Here is an 11,448-nt window from a genome sequence, read left to right on the forward strand (position 1 = left end):
GCGTTAACGCTCCGAAAGAAAGTGGTCGATGAGTAATACTTTAATAGAATTTTATGTGCAAATGCGAAGCACGAAAAATTACTTTCGTCGCCGTCCGTAATTGGTGAAAGTACAGTGCGTTTGCCCGCCCGCATAATCGCGCTTAAGTTTACTTCGCTGTAATGATCCGTGTCGCCAATATGTCCTGTTGCCAGCAAAACTTGCTGCCGGAATACCGAACACGCGTCTCTTTTTTTTTTTACGAAAGCAGGAAAGAGAATCCCGTCTTTATTAATTGTACGTAATATTCCCCCTACATATAATTTTCATCGTTTTAATTGTATATTGCTACAAATCGTCCGACAGCCACTGTACGATACGTTAATTCCGGAAATTAACAGCAAAGTCTGAAGATTAAGTAAAATCGGAAATCCACGAAAATGTCGAGATCACGATACTTTGTTTAATTATTAAAATTGGCTAATCGTGCAAAGTATGCACGATTTCAAGCTCATAATTGCATTTCGCTAAACATATTTTCCTACTTTTCATAGATGTCGTTTTCTTTTTATTTCACATGATAGAATACGTATGTAAATCCTGTCCATTTCTCATCGTTCACGAGAAATTCGAACACCATGAAGAAACTTAAGTAGCTTTAGATTATAAGAATATATCAATATTTTAAGTATAATATTATTACATTTCTTACGGTTTTTTTACTATCATACTGATAAAAAATATCTTAATCCAAAACATATTACTTTACTCAAGAAAATTATTCATTATTTGGCTCCTAATAGCTTATTAACTTAAATTTAAGAAATAATAATCAAATTAAAACATGCATTGCTTTAATTTAAGTATTTATTACATATCAAGGAATAGATAATTTTTAATTTAAACAAATTTTATTAATTCCATGAAATATTTACTAAGATGTAATTTTTACAGCGTAGCAATTTGAATTTTTTATTTAACAAAAACAATTATTTCATTTAATAAATAATATTCTATATCATGAAATCTTTATTTGAATCTAGAAAATGTAATGATTTAAATTAATTTACTTAGTATAATACATAGATTTACTTGAAATTTAACATTTTTATTTAAATAAAATAAATATTTACTTCAATAAAAAAATCATTTTTGTCAGTGCATAAGCAATAAAAATTCAGATTTAACCAATTGTAATTGATACTGAAATTAAATAAACTAATGCTAATTAATGTATCTTCATGGTGTCGTCAACTTCCCAAAAACTTTCTTATACATGTATAGAGCACGTGATATATCGTACCACATTGTACAATAAATTGCGCACGCGATTCAAGATTAAATATTAAAACTAATCTGTTCTAGCTCATTCGTGTTAAGGCAATAAATTTCTTTATCACATTTATCTGCAGTGCTCTTTTTTATTTTATTAACTCGCTATACGCATATGTATCTTATATATGACGTAATTCTATACACAATAAGCTCTGACAAATCCATCACCTTTAATTAATTAAAAATTGTCACTCACCGGTCACGATGCGCAGCAGCGGAGTTGTAGTCACCACGGTGATCTGTAACATTCAAACACACATATCCAAGTTAAAGCATCGTCCAAAATAATTAGCTTTGCAAACGAATAATTACGGCACACATCGAATTCTTTACTTGAATAAATTATTTATTAAAATAATTGCTGTTCTAATAATAAATTTTATGCGTAACATAACGTAGAGGAAAGTTCTCTATTATGAGATAGGACTCTAATAAGAGATAGCAGGTTTTCAACGTCCAAATTCATTCACACATCTTTTTTCGCAACGATTACACGATCCAACAATCGATTTTCCACTAAACAGATTCCACTCCAGGGGCAATAAATTCATGGTGGAACCAACAAATAGCCTATTAATTTAGCAGAAACTCCGCTATCTCACATTAGGAGGCTATCTCATAATAGGGCTCTTTCCTCTATTATACTTATCTATCGCTCTCATTCAGACCAATTAAAAATACCAAGAGCACAATATATTATCCGCATTTATTTTATAGTGTATTACTAAAATTCTTTTCTATTACAAAAATTCTACTTCGTGTAAAATTACAGAAAATAATAGAAACTTTTATAACATTTCACAAGCTAGCCGTTATAGTTCTTATTCAACTAAACGGAAATAGATAATTAACTTCGGAATGACGATTAGTAAACTACTTACCCCACGGTTGCTCCGCCGTCGCCCGATGCCTCCCAGGCACATCCTCCTCCTCTCAGCTTTTTTGTAGCACTCACTCAACACAACATTTGTGAAAAAGCGACCGCGTTGATTACGATCGCGCGACACTTTGCGTGGCACTTTCCGACGTCACTAGCACGGCGACGCGCAATTTCGCGTAATACATAAAACGAAACGATCGATATATCGTGTGCGAACCTCCCGTCATTTGGATCGTTCGATTTGTTTGTCGCGTTACAAACCGGAATGCCCATTATCGTAGCAAAACAATAATTTATTATTTCTATCGGCCGATTCACAGTCGCCGGATTCGAGTGTCTGAAATCGCGCTAAATCCGTCCCGATAAATCGTTTTGACGCACTCGAGCCTGATTTACAACGTGCTCTTTGCGTCTAGAAACATTCTATTTTATTAAAGCGCCTAAAAAATTTGTCGACTATGTATAATTTATCGCTATAAAATAGAACGTTTCTAGACGCAAAGAGCACTTGTAGAGCAGGCTCTCCCGTCACTCAGGAGTTTGTTAAACGCGCGATAACGGTCAATTGTTGGCACCGAAATAGTCGCGTTACGAGAGATAACAATGCGAAGACACGCGCAACGTCGTCTCGCGCACGAAAATGAAAACGAAACGTAAAGACGATAAACCGCGTATACCGTAAAAAAAGAAGGTAAGAACCTCGAGCATCGGCTCCGACTCGCCGAAATATTCACGCTGTGCCACGAGTTTACGCCAATTTACTTGCTTGAATCTTCAGTTAACTATCAACGGCCAAAGGGTGGCAGATTTCCTTTACTCGGACGATTCGACTCGCCTAATATTATATTTGCCGCACGACAAATTGTTCAAGCGTGTTGATTGACTGCTGAATAGAAAATTTCCAGATACTCCGGAATTTTATTACAATATTAGGCTAATAATTTGACACACGGAGCGGCACGCACCGACCCGCTCGCTCGACAGCCGGGACGTGAATGATAGCGCGGCGACCGACCTTGCCCGCGATCGCGCGACGCGGCTTATTGTGTGCGTGACAAAAACAAGTCCCGAGGGACAAAAACACAAACACCGGGTGGTCTTTTCAAATTGTATCACGGAATCAATGCACGCCGAATATTGTACCTTACATTTCGGCGAGCGCGGATTATTATCGCACACTTCGATCTCCGTTTAAAGGATTCACTCGCGTAATCTCAAACAATTAATTCTATTCAACTGTTACTTTTCGAATGGACACGTTATAATTTACATCTTAATTCGAATACGAATACGCAATTTGTTTAACACAAATTAGCGAATAAACCGAAACACGTCGCGGGATGTATACGAGTTCGAGCATTCTTCGAGCAATAATCATCGTCCGATAAGTAAATCGCGGTGAAATGTGTAATTTACAATTCGGATCCTTTCCTCGTTTCGATACAAATCGCGCAAGACATTCGCTTCACACCGAGCAACAAGGGGCTCGAGTCTTGAATTCATTTGAGGGAGAAACGTATGCGAAAATTCTGCAGAAAAGTTGCAAGTCGATTGGCTATTCGCATAGCTTTCAGCCAATCGACACGCAACTTTTGTGTGAGAATAGAATTTTCGCATACCCCACGTATCTCTTTCGAATGAATTCGATCATCAAGTGCCTCGACACATCGACGAGTCTCATGAATTTCCAAGTCCTTTAGTGAATCCGATACTTACAAGTTAAAATTTTTCAAGCGTGTTAATTGGCTGCTGAACAGAAAATTTCTAGATAATCGAGAATTTTACTATCCTGCAGCTAATCAACACACTTGCAAAATTTGTCGTACGACAAATGTAATATTAGCCTTAAACCAACGGATCGCGATATTATTTTTCCGGATTGCCTACGCGAGCCAATCAGGATTGGCTTTGTTTCTCGCTAACCAACGATCAAACAAGTAAAGACAAGTGCCGTCTTCATCGACGAGAAGTTTCGAGCGGGACGCGATATATCGGAAACGAAGCTAAGGTCCGGTTTCGCCAAACGTCGCTTAACTTTAATCTTAGTTTAATTCACGCTTGCCTCTTTCTAAAGTAACAGAAAGAGACAACGAACAAATTAAGCTGAGCTTAAAGTTGAACAACGTTGGCGAGACCGGACCTAAATCAGGAGCGAGCAATTGCCGTCGCGATAATCTACGTTTCTCATCCCGCGAGTCTTCGTTTTTCGGAGTCGGGATCTCGCGCGAAGATGCCCGCCTCGATAAACAGGATGCTGGTGCGCGTCTTCGAGCAGTAGCGTAGAAATGGCTCGATCGTTAATCGCTCTCGTGGGAATTCATACCTGAGTCTCTCTCGTTTCGCTCGTGATCGCGATTCGGTAATGCGAGAGCACGCAGCCCGCACCACAACTCGCGTGCCCGAGCGTCGCCGTGCGAATGACTACGCGGCGCGGCGGCGCGGCCGGCGGCGACCTTGCCGCGCGCCGTAGGAAGGTAAACGCCGTAAACGCCGTAAACGCCGGCCCGACCGTTGCGCGAGTACACCGATACAAATTTTAATCTCATTTTACTGTGAAAATCGGTGGTCACTTTTGACCCTCGCATTACGCTGTTGAAATACGAAGTTGTAATTTTACTTCCAAACGTTAAAATTACCACTCTAGGCGGGCGTCTCATCAATTCGGCCACCGAGGCATACGATTATTTTTGTCGCAACAACAGTATAAAGATGTTGTCAACGCGTCTATTTCGACTTCAGTTTAATTCGTTCTTTGTCTCTTTCCAACTGTCACTTTAGAAAGAGACAAACGTGAATTAAACTAACATAAAAGTTAAGCGACATTTGGTGAAACCGGGCCTAATACTCTTTCATCGTTTAACTTTGATCTTAAAATTACAGTTTGACTTTACAATTACAGTTTAATTCATCCTTTGCAGCTTTTTAAGGATACAGTTAAAAAAAAGAGACAAAGGATGAATTAAACTATTGTAGGGTCAATGTTAAACGACGTTGGTGAAAACCGCAGTTTGCTGACATTCTATCCGGGTGGAATAAGATTTTATGGTGAATTTTGAAAGTGAAAATCAATGATTACGAAATTACGCTTACAACAATTACGAAAAACCGCCACGATTATTCATTCATTTATTAAAATCGCATAACTTCGCTCCTCCCGGAAAGAACGCGAAGTTTATTCATTATCTTGAAAAAGATAATAAATAAACTTCCAATTTTTCGATAAAACAAGAACAAATTTCTTCAAATTTAATTTAGCTTTAGCATTAAGGAAGCACACAAATTTCATACGAAATTGCGATCGCTTATAACTTATAAAAATTATTGTGATTCCTCGACAATTCCATTTTCGACGCTAATTAATTTCGTATCTTCGATTGCTTTGTTTTGTTCGAGGGGTAAGCCGTTGACCAAAATTATGTACACCAGTGCCTACCAATGGCCAGTGGGCATTACTTTATCTTATTTTATTTGTTTGATCTTTTTAGATTCTTTACCTTTTCTTCATTCTTTATATTTTGTGTGAGGCAGAGAAATGTGCGCTGCTTAGTAAACCAATGAACGAAAAGATCCGAGTTGAAATCCTATGTCGAGTCTCACTCGACATTTTTTCAAGTCCAAACCAATAGATGAAATATAATTCGTAGTGCAAAGGATTAAGAGTACAAGACAGCCATTCTGCTCAGGCCCTTAGCAGCCTACCGAAGGTAGTAAAACCAAATGCTCAAAGTACCAGAACGAACTGGATAAAACAGGCTTTAAGCCTAATACACGAGGAAGAAGAAGAAGATTCTTTATAATGTCCCAGCAAGACCACGTAACACCCACTAAAGCCCAAAAAATGCCTAGTAACGCTCGAAATCTGTACACCACCAATGCCCTCAGTGGTTTATCCCTCGGCTTTGCGTTACACGTTAATTTATCAATCTCTTTCGAGCCTGCAATTACTTATACAAATTCCTTATTTCGACAAATACGACATCCCCTTTAAATACTAGATATCTCAGTCTCTGTCGCAAACCTACGTACTCGATGGTATCCAAGTATCGTAAGTTCCTTTTACGTGACAGCTATCGGCGTTAATGCTTCGCGAGCATGCAGGATGCGTTCGCGAGTGTGCGGCGTCAATGCGGGTGTCGTTGCAAAATCGCGGCGTCGCGAAATACGCGCGGTTCCGCGCGCGGAATATCACGCGAGGATAGACTGGATAGCGGGCTGAATGTTAAGTTAGAAACGGCGAGTTTCCCTCCGTTTACAAAATCGCGTGTCTCTTTTTATTGCGGGAGAAAGCCATTGGCCGCTTTATTAGCTCGAAACGCGCGCCTACAAGTTTGCGGGCAATAGAAAATGTATAAAGCTTTTGAAAAACCGAGGATTCCTTTTTCCTTGGCCAACGATAATCCACGATTGCGAAGGCGAGATATGATTACAGGTAGAAAAAGTGTACCGTCGTAAACATAATTAGCGAAATATTTAGCGACGCGATAGGGTTCGATTTATATTGGCCGCTTTATTAGCTCGAAACGCGCGCCTTACAAGTTTGTGGGCAATGGAAAATGTATAAAGCTTTTGAAACACCGAGGATTCCTTTTTTCTTGGCCAACGATAATGGTACGATTGCGAAGGCGAGATATGATTACAGGTAGAAAAAGTGTACCGTCGTAAACATAATTAGCGAGATATGTAGCGACGCGATAAGGTTGAAAAATCCGCTGAATAATCGAACCACTTTTCAGACGATCTACAATTGCATTATATCGAACAATAATGAGCCATTTGTATTTTTGACGTAATTAGTGTAATTCATTTCAAGTATAAAAACGAGAATTTTCCTCCGTAAATGACGCTCGTTACAATTGCTTCCGGTAGCGCTAGGAATGCATTAAGACGCTTCCAGAGACGTATAATTAGCGCTGGATATCTGATTTTTATCATTGCGCAAACATAGAACAATCGCCAGTATTCTCACATGCGATGCGAACGACGCATCTTCAAAAGTATACGCCTCAAACGGCTTTCGTAAAGCGCGCATGTGTGCTTCTTTTGCGCAACGCGGACAGCCGGTCGGCGGATTTATTTTAAGCGCCGGAATAGAATTGACGAGATATCTTTTACATAACTTTAATCGCGCGCTCGCGGCCGTTTGTTTCGGTCCGATGTATCGCGCAGCTAAATCAAGAGTCTGGCTTAAACCTGCTCGCACCAGCCGCGGGCAAAATGTATGTATCTCCGTATTCATTTCCACGGTCCTGCGACACTGCGCGAAATATATGTGGGATTGCAAAAATGTATCACAATTGTTAATAATCACACGGGAGGTGCAATTGTCGATTCAGAGCGAGAGAGTCGCACGGACCGTCAACGTATCGTCGCGATGAAGAAAGGCGACGACATAATAGAGATTATTCGCTGCCGGGCGAGTAACCTTTTTTAATCGAGTTGACCCTAGTCGACAATTAAACAAATTGGAGAGGTTGCGTGGTTGCGTCGGTACGAGATCTCTCGTAGTTTACGATGCCGCTCGAAAGTAACGAGAATCGCCGAGGAATATCCTCCTCCTTTTATCTCCAAGTCAATAGCCGTGCGTATATTAAACTTTTTAATATTTTAACAAGGATACGCGATGATTTCTTGTTAATACAAATATAATGATTGCAAATCAGATTATAAAATATGTAGACGAGGGAGAAAAGAAGTGCGTCTATATAAATTGGCATTAATTATTCATATTCATTTCGAAAGGCGTGGCCGATCTCTATCTGCGTCAAAATAATAATTACATTTGTGACTACCCAGAGCTTGAGGCCTGGACGACCGTTTTATTTCCCTCACCTTTCCAGATGGATATTCAGATTCGCTGTACGCGCAGTCGATTTTCTTACATCTTTAAATGATCATTTATACTGTTACCATATATAGATTGTTCGCTGTTTAAGCACAAACGTCTCTTCTATCCCCGCGATAAATTTATGTGCCGTGTCAATTGTGGAATATTGTCAGGATCAGTCCGTATCCGTATATTACTACGCTTTAGTTTGCCGACGATTACATGTAAATGCATTACATGTAAATGCATAAACTGGTTGTGTATCGAATACCAGATGTGGACGCATTTTTTATCGCAACGTGATCCACATAACTCGAGCCAACGGCAGCGCCTTCCACGAGCGGCGGTACAGAAAACGTAGACAAATCGTTTTGTCATCGTTAGTCGCGCTTTTCCACGTGGGAAAAATAAGCGAAATCTCGTTATCCATTTTGTTGTGGACGCGATTTAATCGACGTTGCTTTCAGTCCGGCTTGAAGAGGCAACCGAAGCGAAAAATGCAACTGTATCTCGATCGATTACCACGAAGCATCGATGACGTTATGCGGGAAACGTATGCGTTTAATTTTAACTGCGACGTATTTCTGTACCCTGACGAGATAACAGATGACTCGTGGGCGATAATTTGGATAAAAATAACAATACTCGCACGTTTCTTCTCGATACTTATCTCTTTTGTCACACTTATCGTACGCTAAACAAAGACAATATCTAATCTGCACTCGTATTCGGCTCGATAATTCATTGTTAATTACGATCTTTTATCTTTTGTTTGCAATTATAAGCATTCATCGTTATGCTATTTTGGTCTTTAAGGATTTGCTCTAGGACTTTGACAAATTAATTTTATTATTATTATTGCTGCTGCTGTCATTCCCTTTTTTATTCTTCTCACTCTATCTAGTTCTCAATTTTTTCATGTCCGAATCGATCTCTCCCTCTTTCTCACGAGGCGATTACGCAACGCGAGAAAACGTGCCTTGCACCGGCAAGGATATCCGGATGCAGCGACGCCTCGCTGAATGCCAAATATGTTTACAGAGCGATTTAGATAAGCCCGATTTGTTCACGTGTGACGTAAATGGCGGCCGAGCTGCGCGCCGATGGGAAAATATTTCACACGCAGGTGAAAAATCACGACAGATGTAAGTTTTTATTTTTATTATTTTACGAAAGCCTCTAACGAAACCCAATAAACACGCGCGATCGGTCAGCGACACGTGTATCGTCAAATCGATCCGAGTTGTCGGCGGTGAAGCCGACAGTTTCGGCTTTATGTGATTTAGCTATTAGTTAATTTACTGAAAGATTGGAACAACCGACCCTCTTTTAATAAAATATTTATTTGCATTAAATTTGCCTGCAGTATATTTTTATTAAATAAGTATTAAAAATTTGTCTCATTAATATTATTATTTCCTCTATTTCTTCCGAAAAAATTTTATGCTCGATTGTCTGGATATAACATTTTAATATAAAAAAATAATAAAATATCTAGTTTGTATAAATATTCAGCTTAGTTGGCGCCATTCGACGATATCATTACTTTTGTAGAGAAAATACTCAGGGGGGAGTGGATAAAAAAATTTTTTTTCTAATAAAAGATATCCAAATAATTAAATTATATAATTCTTGCTTGGATGGCGCTTATACTTGGCGTTTTTTACCCTTTTTATTAAAAGAAAGTTATTTTTTAAGGTGATTGCAACAACCGGCCCTAAGAAATTGATAAAACAACGACTTATTGTTAGCAAAATAAATTGCCGAATTAACGAGAGCTTAAGAATTAGGGGAAAAATTAAGCGTAAGAATAGCCGCTGGATTTCCGGATCGCGTACGTTCTGAAAACGAATCGACAGCACGCGCGAACTGATTTATTGCGCTCGTACGACCGCCTGTTATAAATAGAACCGAAACCGAACGGAGATTATTTCTAGCGGGTGATAACGATCGTAGCTCTCGAACGTACAACGATAAATAGCGTGATAACTCGTTGAATCTATTTATTATCGGCGGAATCGTGAGACAAACAAATCGGAGATTAAACTAACGCGAGTCGTAAACTGGGCGTCAATCAAATTATCCTTGTTCAAGTGCGCGGCGAAACGTGCCTCGCGTGATTGTAATATAATGGATTTTTGCCACGACATTGCGAAATCGCGTCTCGACGCACAACGGGATCTAGATTTATATTAATTGCGTGATTCGCAATAATAAATAGCATACGTGATTGAAACGTTGATATGATTGACGGTCGCGTCCGCAAATTCGCATGGACATATACGCAAAATAATGCTTTGTAACAACGCAAAAAGCAATTTTGATTAATGACAGCTTCAGAACAAACCATAGAAAATAAGCGGCGTGCTCGTCTATTTTCTACGAGATTTTCGCACGACTTTCCCTCGCATGGCTTAGTGTGTCACTGCATTCAGCTGCGCGATTGAGAGCGTAAATTGCCGGGGTTTCGATCGCGATAAGAACTGTCTTTATTTTAAATAAGCAGATTGTACGTATCTTAATGCGTCAGTTCTAAATTGCGCGCATAAGAAAAGGAATGTTTTAAATTAAGGAACATAAATAATAAACGAGTTTCAGCCTTTGTTATCCCCCGCTCTGTGATACAAGTCTTGCTCTTATTATTCTCATTCTTATTGTTCTTACTCTTGTAATTTCGTATTGTTTTACACTAAATTGCACCTTGCCCCAATTTTTCCTCAGATGTCTCCCAGCATCACGAGATTACGTGGGTGTATAAAAATTTATTTACGCAAAGATAGTTCAGCTTCCTTTTCATCGAGCTTGAATTTTGTCATATTTAATATCAGATTACGTTAGTGCAAGTAGGGTAAAGGCAGGCATTATGGCCAGGCAGGTAATATGGCCACAACGCCCGTATTAAATATTCTAAACATTGATAAACATCAATAATGTATAAAAACCAATTATTGTAGCTATTCTTGAAGTTTGGTAAAAAAAATCTCTCTATTTTGTTGTTATTTGTGGTTTGGTGCTTCATTGTTCTCCATAACCATCCAAATATACACGTCAAAGTGAGACATGGCACTTCCAACTAAGTAAGATTTTCAAATTAAAACAAAATAATTTTGGCTTTTCTCATTACACATTTCAAAACCTAAACCTTGGCTATATTTTTATAATAAATTTATCGTGCTTTGCCCATTATTTTGATAATTATAATGCACATTATTAAATGTATGCTCGGCGGCTAATATGGCCAGCGACAAAGGTAGCTACTATGGCCAGCGAGTACAACAGAGTATAGAGTACGCCAGTGCTGAGAGTGATAACAGCGAAGGAAGAAAATAGTTATTTCTCACAATTTATTAATAAATTGTGAGAGCACGGCGTTACGTAGAGAGAGTGGACATACACATACACATTTCTTAAATGTGTATGTGTATGTTTA

The sequence above is a fragment of the Vollenhovia emeryi genome, unplaced genomic scaffold (genome assembly GCF_000949405.1).
Source record: "Vollenhovia emeryi isolate VEMERY1.0 unplaced genomic scaffold, V.emery_V1.0 DF939122.1, whole genome shotgun sequence".
NCBI classification, from domain to species: Eukaryota; Metazoa; Arthropoda; class Insecta; order Hymenoptera; family Formicidae; genus Vollenhovia; species Vollenhovia emeryi.